Source organism: Melospiza melodia, chromosome 5 (genome assembly GCF_035770615.1).
Source record: "Melospiza melodia melodia isolate bMelMel2 chromosome 5, bMelMel2.pri, whole genome shotgun sequence".
NCBI lineage: Eukaryota > Metazoa > Chordata > Aves > Passeriformes > Passerellidae > Melospiza > Melospiza melodia.
Window position 1 is genome coordinate 41315757 of NC_086198.1, and position 11033 is coordinate 41326789.

The following is an 11033-nucleotide window of genomic DNA, read 5'->3' on the forward strand; positions in this document are numbered from 1 at the left end:
TTCCAGCATGAAAGCACATTATACTGATATGCTAGAGAGAGCCATAGCCAAACTAACATTTTCTCACATGCCCTATGGAGTCTAACAACGATAATATTTTGATTTCAAAACTGAAATTCAGGCTATGTTGGCCAAAGGGCTTTCCAGAGCTCAAGCTGACCCCTCTACTTTAGGAGAGTCTAAGGTACCTTTGCCTTATTCAGATTAAGAAATGTTCTGCCTTCTCACTCCTTCCAGTCTAAAATTCTTACCTGAGCATACAGTAACTGAGAACTAAGGTCAGGTGTTTATAAATTTTCATGACAAAATGACAGTAAATTTGAAGACTATTGCAGCTGGGTTTGCCAACATAAATGTGCCATTAACCAGTACAACCAGTGAAAACTTCACTGTTCCTTCTTATTCCAGTTTTGTCATCTAATGCCATGAAAGAACATGGATTATTTTTTCCATTGAGGAGATTCATAGTGTTGCACATGATTCCATTAGCAACTGAATGACTATTCTTTCCAAAAAAATGTGAAAGAGACTTCAGACATTAAAAGAAGGATTAGTAAAGGACCTGGTGACTTTTTAAGATGATGCAAATGTCTTTTCCAACTGCTTTTGAGTTGAACTTCCCATGTGCCAGTTTAATTCTCTTTTCTAAGCCAACGAACAGCTCTCCTAGCATTGTGATGACACATGCATATAGATAGGAATCTGTCCTGAGCTCCCAAAATGCTTCAACGCCCAGAAGACTGCATTTAAAGTAATTACCAGAGCACTTGCCTTCAATGTATATACCACCTTGCAAATTGTCAGTACTACAGAATGCTCATGTCAACTCATATGGGATCAAAATTACTAAACCTGACAGCAGCCACACTTGACATCACATATGTTCCAAAATAACCCTTGGTCAAAGCCTCAAAACTACAAGAGCATACATTTTCCTGTAACAAATCCATCATTTATTTTGTTTGTTGCCCAGAACTAAGACTGGCAAACCAAGCCTAGGTTTCCCTCTAATGCAATTATTTGCTGATATTGTGCCAAGTTCAGACTAATGGTTTTCATGCATCAGTAAATGTATTTGAAGTGACGATTCTACAGCAGATTTCATACTAACTTGAACAGATTTTTATTACTAAGTTTTTCATAAATGGCCTACTTCTCAGCTTGTATTTCTGCTCTCATAAATATTTAAAATACATAGTTTTTCCTTCAACTTCCTAGGATTTGCCATATTAGCTATTGAGGTTTTTTCAAGATGAAATTGATAAAACAAGGGCTTAGTAATGGCCCTTCAAATGAGATGAAGGTCTCATTTTCTGTCATTAGTTTCAGCTGACTAATTTCTCCACACTGGGTACTTGTGTGTGTGTGTGTATGTGTACATATACATATATATGTGTGTGTGTGTGTATATATATATATAAATGGAGAGAGAGGGAGAGGGAGGAAGAGAGAGAGATACTATGAATTCATGTGGCTTTATCACATGAAGGAAAATAACAGACCATTACAATTCTGTATGAGCTGTCATTAAGCACTAAGGTACTCCAGCCTTGCCCAGCCTTTCCCCATCTCATAATTTTCTCCTGCAAAAAATGAAGCAACTCTATGAAAACTGAGGAGTTAGGGAGGGGTGTTTGTGTAAAATCCCCATTTTAGGTATTGAGCTAAATAGGAGTGGAGACATAAGAATGTACTCCAAGAGATAGAAAGAAGTCTGAATGTGAATACAAGTCTATGGCATACGTCTTTCTTATGCTGACAAAATAAAGGCCTGTATTCTGAATGTCTTCCTTGAAACTGTAAATCCAGATTCCCCACCCACAGCAGTCTACAAGCAGTTTAAACCTAGAGTGGGCTAGAGAGCTGAAAGGAAGGGAGGTTTCTGCTCCAATCTTCCTCCTGTTTGAGGTTTTGAGGTTAGGGGTTTAGAGAACCTGGGATTGAGGGCATGGGCTGTCTAATCTTTCACTTACAAAGTCTATTTACAAATATATTTTTGATCTACATCAAAAATAGCTTTCTTCTAGGTATGTAGGAGATAAGAAACTTAGCATTTATGCTCTCATCACAGCTATTTTTTATTTGTTAATAAGCATGTCTGGGGATGGGGGGAAGAGTATTTTTTAATTCTTCTAAAATATAAACCACTAAGTAACTGCATCCACACATGGGAGTGTTAAAGAAAGTAAACTTTTTTTTTTTTTTTTCAATCTATGTCAGGAGAACCAAAAAGTTCTGAACCTCATGCAGAGAAGCCATGAAGGCAGAGATACCTTGTAATAGGCTGTTTTCCATGGTTGTATTCTGCCTGGAACAAGTTTCCTTTTAATCTGAAATAGCCCAAGTGTATTGACTGCCAGGGGACGCTGCAAGGAGCCTGAATTTGTGCAGAATGTGGTAGGAGATAGGTATTAACCTCTGTGTGTGGGAGCAGTGCTTTGATTTCTGGCAGAGGGCTGATTTCTGCTTGCTGCCGGGGTAAGCTGCTATTTAATTTCACGGTGAATTGTGTCGCAGCTCTGTTTTTCTTTGCACTCTAAATCTTAGTAAATTGCCAAACACAATATATGTTTGCTTTAAACAACCTGTTCTCATTGTCCATTGATGGGCAAAATTCTAGCCTACTAAAGTGAGCATAATCCAGTAAAATCATTTTACCCTGTGCAGGCAGCAGTGCATCAACAGCTTATATAAAGTATCAGCCTCTCTCTTTCATACTTAAATGGCCTGAGACTCACATGAACTGACTATCTCTATTTTTAATACACATATCCCCACAGAGCTCTGTCTGGTAGACAATGGATACAGTGACACCCATTTTAAAGATTAAAAATTCTGACACAAACAAGCTGTGGGCCAAATAAACGGTGCCTAATAAGATTCAAGAAGTCGTGCATGTCTCTTCAGAGGCTTCAAACAGTGATAATCTGGCTTCTCTCCACTAAGTCACTCTTCTTGCTTTTTCCTGCATGCATTTCCCTACCACGGGTGGAGAAGTTGGAAGCAAAGCCTTAAACAGTTTCCAGAATGCAGGGATATTTTGTATTTTAGAAAGAAGATAAGAAACGTATGGGGTAGGAAGCATCATCATACCAAGAACAAAGTATGGCGAGCATCTAAATCATGTATAATATATTGGCCTGTAAGTCATATATAATATATTGGCAGTTGTTCAATGTTATTAACACAGAGCTATTCACCCACGGAGAGACAGCAGCTGGCATTAGTGCAGTTATACAGATTACAAGAAGCCCAGATTGTCAAAGCTGTAAGAAAACCCCATTCTCACTCATTTTACCTCAGTGGTTGTTGAATCTGCTGAGGCTGAGAAGAGACTGATTATTTTATCATAGTTTCTTCTTATTATGACTTACACAAGCTGATTTTCACAACAGCATTTTTCCTATCAGCTCTGAAATTTCTCTTATAAAATCTCTACTGATCATTTTCTGCTTTGCTTCTTGTCTGATTTTTTCAAATTTCTGACTGACAGTTAAGTTATTTCACTGACTGGCATATGGACAATTATTTACATGCTAAAACATTTATGTAAGTGTTTAAAATGTGCCACATGGTCATAAAACTGGACTGGTGTTTCTCATACTCTATCTCTTGCACATTTCTTTTCTTAGTCAAATTTTAGAAGTCATTTTAAAATGGGGTAATTAGAACTACAGGCATACCATATCTTTAAACAGTCACATAATAATATTCTGCTTTGCTCTCACTTCCATGTGATTCTTGAGACTGAGCTTGATCTTTTGATCATCAAGAAACAATATTCTTAACTTCCTTTTTGTCCTGTGAAATGCTCAACTAAGTGCATAAAATATTTTTCATAGAGGGCTTCCTTGCATGAGGTTTTTTTTCAGATCGATCAGGGCCTTCGGTCCTCTCTTTAATAGCCAGGCAAGCACAGAAAATTGAGGTTTGGAGGTGCAAATATATCCCCACAGATATAATGGATGCTTTCAGATCATGTTTTGTTCGCATTAAAATATTTGAGCCCTCAACTGACATTATTTTTCATGACACAAAATAATCCAATGTAAGGACTTAATTAATTTGGGTTCTGATTAAATGGAAAATATGTGACCTGTTAAAAAATGATAATTTCTTTCTAAAGGAAAATATCTCTTCATCCATTAGATTATACAATGTTCACAGCCATAGGTACATCTTACATTAATTACTGATGGTCCAAACAACATATGGCTTAGTTTGAATATTTCATAAAGTTCTGCCATGGGATTTAACTTTAAGTGAGTCTTAATTCCACCTGAAAGGCCCCAAGACTACTTCCCTAAAAACAAACCCAAATCAAAGAAAGGCTTGGACGGAATCCAGGCAACCTATTATAATTCAGAATTCAAAAGGCATTATCAGAGGGGATGGTCTAAAGTCACAGGAGAGGACAGAAATAACACAAGAAAGCTTTTTCTCACACATTCTCTAACGTTATTTCATTTGTGTGAGAAATTGTAATGGAAACAGTACACCACATATTTTCTGTGGATTAAAACAACACATGCTGTTCAGGAAGAGCAGTCTCTAGCAGGCTGTGTATTTAAAAACATGAAACACAATCTATCATTAGTATTCTCAGCAGAAGATATAAAAATGGACTTACCTGTTGTCAAGTATTCCCTTAAGGTAGTCTGGGACTAATAGAAATAGGATATGGAAGCTCATCTACCCATTAAGTTTTTATTCAGGCTGTGCTAGCAAAGTACCTTTTGAAAATACCATATAAATGATCCTCAAATATGAAATATTTCATCTACATTTCAGCTCCTGAGGGGAACTTTTGCTGCATATATATATATAAATTCTCTGAAAGGCTGTCCAGGTTCCCCTCTGAAATGGTTAACAGGAACATTAATATTGTAGATTTTACATTTTATTTGGAAAAGTGTCATTCTGAAGATGCACATGAAAGAATCCCACACTGTTGAACTACCTGATTATCACCTAGGTTGACTGATCTTTCTATGTGTCTTTATCTATCTAACCTCGCTTTGTCTTCCTAAGTGAAAATCTTTGGCACTGGCCAAAGCATCCTAAATCCCAAAGTCACAGTCAAGTTTCTTCAAGATCTGTCTTGTAAATATGTTATTAAGGTCTTCTTAATGTAGATTTTTGTTGCTGCCACTTGTTAGTGGCCTATATTTGTCTATTTTCTTACCACATTGCCTAGAGGGGCAAAAATCTGTAGGTGCCTAATATTTAACTCCAGATTCAAATCATCTGGGCTTCCTTTTTAGCTCTGTGAACAGAGGGCCTCAGAGCATTCCAGTTTTGTCATTTATTTTGTATTTGTAAATCCTACTCGGAGTGTAAGGAGATTATGAGAACTGCTGGGGACAAGGGAATAATAATCCTTACCAATATTTCCTTTGAAAAGCAGACCTTGAGTTCCCCAACAGTAAATCTTTCCAGTGGATTAGTCACAGAGGCTCACTGCAAGAACATCATATCTCTGCTGATGTTAAAATTCTCTTCTAAACATATTTAAACCATTTATTTCATTTATGAAACAGCTAATTTTCAATTGGTGTTGTTCTGCTTATTGATTATTGAGAAAAGTCATTAAGTTTTCATTCACAGGCATTCAAGGTTATAAAAGATTTTCTTTCATTCATTGTCTGCAGGAAAATGGCCTTTTCTACACACTAGTCAAAATATGGAACTGTTTCCCTGCTTAAATTGCATTAAAAGAGAACTCACAAAAGGCCTGGTTTTGCCCAAATCATAAAAATATATGAGTCAAAGAAAGTCAAAGAGAATTTCTCAGGAGGCAATATGCATCAGATAACTTCATCAAACACTTGATTTAGGTACAGCATTAATAGGCCAAAGAAAAGTGTCACAAGCACTGTTTTAATTAAGCCAGTCCATACAGACAGTCTTTCTTTTAAAACCAAACTATCAGTAGTTCGTTTTGCCACTAGTGAGTGGTTTAGGTTCAATGCTAATGTGAAATTAAATGTTCATCTATGAAAAAGAGTGTCCAATTTTCATAGGATTTTTTCTTTTCTTTTTTTTTTTTTTTTTTTTGTAGTATTGAATTGAATCACATGAAAGAAATTTGCAAGAAACCCACTACACCTAAAAGGCAACTTCAGACTTATAGACGCCATCTAGGTTTGCACACCAGCTATTTAAATCAAGGCTTTCCAAACTTAAAACAGGGCTTTAAAGAGGACTGAAAAAAACCTTTAAATGGACAGAGATCCCATTGTTGGAAATTATACAAAGTTTAAAAGTTTTTATATAACTTTAGTCAGTTTTGTTTACCTTTTTCCCGAGGGAAGGGAATTGAAGTTTCTTTTCGGGGAACTTTCCACCAGGTGGCGTCTGATGAGTTTAACATCTGGACAGACTCGGAGTTGTGCAAAAGATACACAAAAGACAGCAACCATTAATGACCATCAACTCCAAACATCACGCCTGGCATGGTTGGAGACACCTGGTCTGGGAAAAGAGAGAGAAGAATGAGAACCTGAGCAGTACCGGAAGCGAAGAAATCCGTATCCAATAGGAAATCAAAAAATAAGAACTGCACAACTTGGGACCAATGAACATTGATGGGGTTTGGCTGTATAAAACATGTGACAAATCTAGTAAAATTCATATGTGATGGAGTGATTTTCTCTGCACAACCTGCGCAATGTGTGCATGAAATTACTGCTGTTGCACATCCTGGCCAAAACAATATCCTGGCCAGAATAAAGTAATGCCTTGATTCTCTAACACTAAAAATGTTTTTGGAGAGTTTTTTTGGTTTTCCCGCAGTTTTGGTTACACCATGGCAACTACTTAGGACAGCATGAAAAAGAGGAGCTATACCATCGCTTGTCAAATCAAATATGGCTGGAAAAGGAAAGGAATTTGTTTCCAAATACAGAAAAATAAAATACATCAATTGCAGTATTACAAGACAAAAGAGATAGTTAATCCCAATAACATTCATTTTGTTTTCATCAGCCTTTTTAGCAAACTATGAGGCATAATGTTCATTGTTACGTGACCACATGTAATCAAACCAACCTAAATCTTAAAAGCACTTTAATAAGACTATTTCACTGTAGAAACAGACCAGGGAACACGTGTCAGAGACTGAAATGTTTTAATTTATGACTTAGACATCTTCATGAAAGATTTTTGCCTATAATAGCAAAACTGTATAAAAGCTGCAGAGAAGACTACTCCTTCCTTCCTTCCTTCCTTCCTTCCTTCCTTCCTTCCTTCCTTCCTTCCTTCCTTCCTTCCTTCCTTCCTTCCTTCCTTCCTTCCTTCCTTCCTTCCTTCCTTCCTTCCTTCCTTCCTTCCTTCCTTCCTTCCTTCCTTCCTTCCTTCCTTCCTTCCTTCCTTCCTTCCTTCCTTCCTTCCTTCCTTCCTTCCTTCCTTCCTTCCTTCCTTCCTTCCTTCCTTCCTTCCTTCCTTCCTTCCTTCCTTCCTTCCTTCCTTCCTTCCTTCCTTCTTCCTTCTCTCTCTCTTGGCTTCTCTATTCTCTCTTTCTCTCTTTTTGCCTCTTTTACTATTAAATAAAAAGTATCAAGTTTTTTGGCAACAACATCTAACCTCATTCGGTTTCAATCAAGTTTTGGGGTATTTTTCAAACCTCTCTGGATTCAATCCATATCATTCACAGGGACTTAATTTTCTTTGCTCCTCTGTGTTTAAACAGCTTTATAACAACATGCAATAAGGAAAGCTGACTTATTCTTCTTCTACTACTACTACTACTACTACTTACTATTATTATTATTATTAATAATAATAATAATAATAATAATAATAATAATAATAATAATAATAATAATAATAATAATAATAATAATAATAATAGTAATAACTGTCCTGTTATTGCTCCTAGATATTTGTTTTGTGTTCATTATTTTAGTTTTATCAAAGCATCACCATGCTCTTCCTTAATCTCACCTTTGTTTCCATACACCACCAGCAGGCATCTCACTAATTAGATTTCTAATTTTTATAGGATATGTCTGTCTCTTTCTTCCTCACCCTATCTCATTATTTTCAAATGAAATGGCATTAACACTATTCGTAATAAAAATATTATTCTCAGATGCAGTCTTAAACAATACCTTCATAAGATTTATCATTGAAGAAAGATATCATGATGTCAATTTAGGACTCAGAACAGCAACTGTGCTCAAATTCTTTCCAATCCAAGTACAGTTGGCTGAGAATTGATTTTTCCATTGTAATGTGGTGTTGGCATGTGTACATTGTATAGAGTGGGCTGCCTGCCAGCCTTACCACTGCCAGGCAGGACTAATATAATATTATATAGACTTAAAAGTTTAGTTTTTTGCAAGCTAACACAAAAAGAACTGGAACTTTTTCTTAAATAGGACCAAGATTGTTATTTGATGGACATTCCTTCCAAGAGAAGTTAAATCATTACGAATTTCTGACTGAAATAGAACTGTAATTGACTCCATGTTGAACAGTCTCTACTAGAGACACTTTTTTGCAGTCTGGTCTAGGTTCTCCACAATGATTTCCAGGGCAGGGATGATGCATTTGCTATCTGGTAATAAATCCCCATCTGACATGTCTTGGTTTTTATTTGAAGACCGAGGCTGAAATTCTGTGCTTGACACTAATGGCCATGTTCCCTAACATCATCCTCTCATGGTTTCTCCACTGGGTCCTTGCTGATCCAAAGAAACAGTTTCAGAAGTACTTTAAGCAGGAAAATGTAGGAATTTCACTTAAAGGAAAAGATTTATATCCTTGTTACAAGGCACTCACCTACAACTAAAGTTCTCCCTTTGTGGTATTAAAAGTGTTGAATGTACAGTGAATAGGATCAGAATATCCCCTGGGGCTAAAAGCATGAGCTCCCCACATTCATTTCAGATCCAAACTGCTTCCCAGGATGATTGTGCCAACACAAAAAAGGGAGTGGGAAGAAACAGAGAAAAAAAGATGGATTAGTTCTTTTGATGATGCGCCAGCATAAAGCATTCATAAAGTTGCTACCTAAGTGTCGTTTTGAAGTTTGTGCTACCCACAGAGGCTGTGGCTCAACAGAAGTTTTTCATTTCATAATAATTCTCACTGCACCATCACCTCTTATAACCCCTTTGGTACAGATAAAATTATTGGGGCATGTACATGAAGGAGCCTTTCTGGGGGTAAGAAAGTGAATATGTAACACATTTCATGACTTCTGGAGTACAGTTGAACTTGAGAGGCATAATTCAGATCCCAGTCTGTATAGAAACAAGTTGGATTTTCTGATTATTTTATTTCTTGATTCTAAGCTTTCTTTTCAATGCAATACTGAAGAGCAGATCCAGAAAATCAAAAATCAAAAGAGAGGGAGGAGAGCATGAGAGAGCAGAAAACTCCACCAATTTTGAGTATCAAAGTCCAAAACTGTAATTCTGAGAACTCCTGTTCAGTCCCCATCTAATCTTGGGCATGGTGTGGAGGAGTCCTGTATCTCTTCTCAACTTTTGAATTCATAGAATCTTAGAATGGTTTGGATTGAAAGGACCTTAAAGAGAATCTAGTTCCATGAGCAGGAACACATCTCCATAGGCCAAGGTGCTCAATCCAGCCTGGCTTTGAGCACTGCCAGGACTCAGCCACCCACAGCTTCTCTGGGCAACGCATGCTAGGGCCTTACCATCCTCACAGTGATTTTTTTCCTTAACATCTAAGCTAAATCTAGTCTTTCTGTTTGAACCTCAGTTTGAACTCCTTATCCTATCACTACGGTTCCTGATGAAGAATCCCTCTCCAGCTTCCCTGCAGCCCCTTCACATACTGTAAGGTTGCCATGAGGTTTCCACACAACCTTCTCCTCTCCAGGCTGGACAGCCCCAGCTTTCTCAGCCTGTCCTCACAGGGAGGGTGCTGCAGTCCTCTTATCAACCTCCTGACCTGCTTTAGGCTTGTTCCCACAGTTCCATGTCCTCATGCTGGGGGGCCAGAGCTGGATGCAGCACTGCAGGCTGGCTCTCACCAGAGCAGAGCAGAGCAGAGCAGAGCAGAGCAGAGCAGAGCAGAGCAGAGGGGCAGGATCCCCTCCCTCCCCTGCTGCCCACGCTGCTCTGGATGCAGCCCAGGATACATCTGGATTTCTTGGCTGCAAGGTCACGTTGATGGCTCATGTTGAGTTTTGCATCTATAAAATCAACTTTTCCCGGCTACCTAGTGTTGTATCCTTGCTCAGCCCAGAACTGCCAATCTGATAATGTTGACAAATCTAAAAACGCAAGAGAAAATCCTCTACCTAAATTGCTCAAGGATTTGCAGACTTTCTCAGGACATAACATTACTCTCAATTAAAAAAAAAAAAATGCACTTTGGTATCACTCGCAAGACTCCATTCCACTTTGCATGAGTGGGACTGGGAAGTGATTCTATGAATGGTACCAGGTACAATATCAAGCAGAAAAAATAAAGCCCACTTCCCCATTCCTCTTCCCCACTGAGCTCCCTGATCATTTAAATGCCCTAGCCACTTGCCAATGATACAGTCACAGCTTTTCTGGTCCTCTCTTTTGATCCCATGTTTTCTTGAGAATGATCAAAGACTATCTATACATTATTCTTTCTCAGAGTTACAGAACTATCTCAGGAGGAAGAAACAGAATTCATGTCCTGACCTCCTATGTAAGCGCTCTAAAAAAAAATTAACTGCATAATGAGAGAGAACCTTGAGGATTGGTTTTAAAAGAGGAAATTAGGTCTTTCACAGATCTTAAAAGAGAGAAACTGATCTTCACTAGCTCAAAAGAAATAAAAATAATTGAAGACATATATATGGTCAGAAATATTTTAGTACATCTGGGGCAGTACCATGTACCTTCAGTGTAATTTGAACCATTTTAAGTGATACTTTGCACAGGGTTCATGCTATCCTGGATTTCATTTTGATGAGACAAACTTTCTCCATAACCATTTGCAGTCGCAGGGGGAAAGAAATTTAGGGTTCACTATGATGTTGAGGGGTAATACTTGTACTGCCTAGCACAGCACCTAAACTG

At 37.8% G+C, this 11033-nt stretch overlaps 1 long non-coding RNA gene across 1 annotated transcript in view; it reads right to left on the minus strand.

Moving 5' to 3' along the window:
- Positions 1-6444, minus strand: part of LOC134419042 (uncharacterized) — a 125230-nt gene extending 118786 nt beyond the window's left edge. Inside the window, exon 1 of the long non-coding RNA XR_010027949.1 lies at positions 6298-6444. This is a non-coding gene — a long non-coding RNA (uncharacterized LOC134419042). The remainder of the gene's footprint in view (positions 1-6297) is intronic.
- Between the last annotated feature and the right edge of the window lie 4589 nt (positions 6445-11033).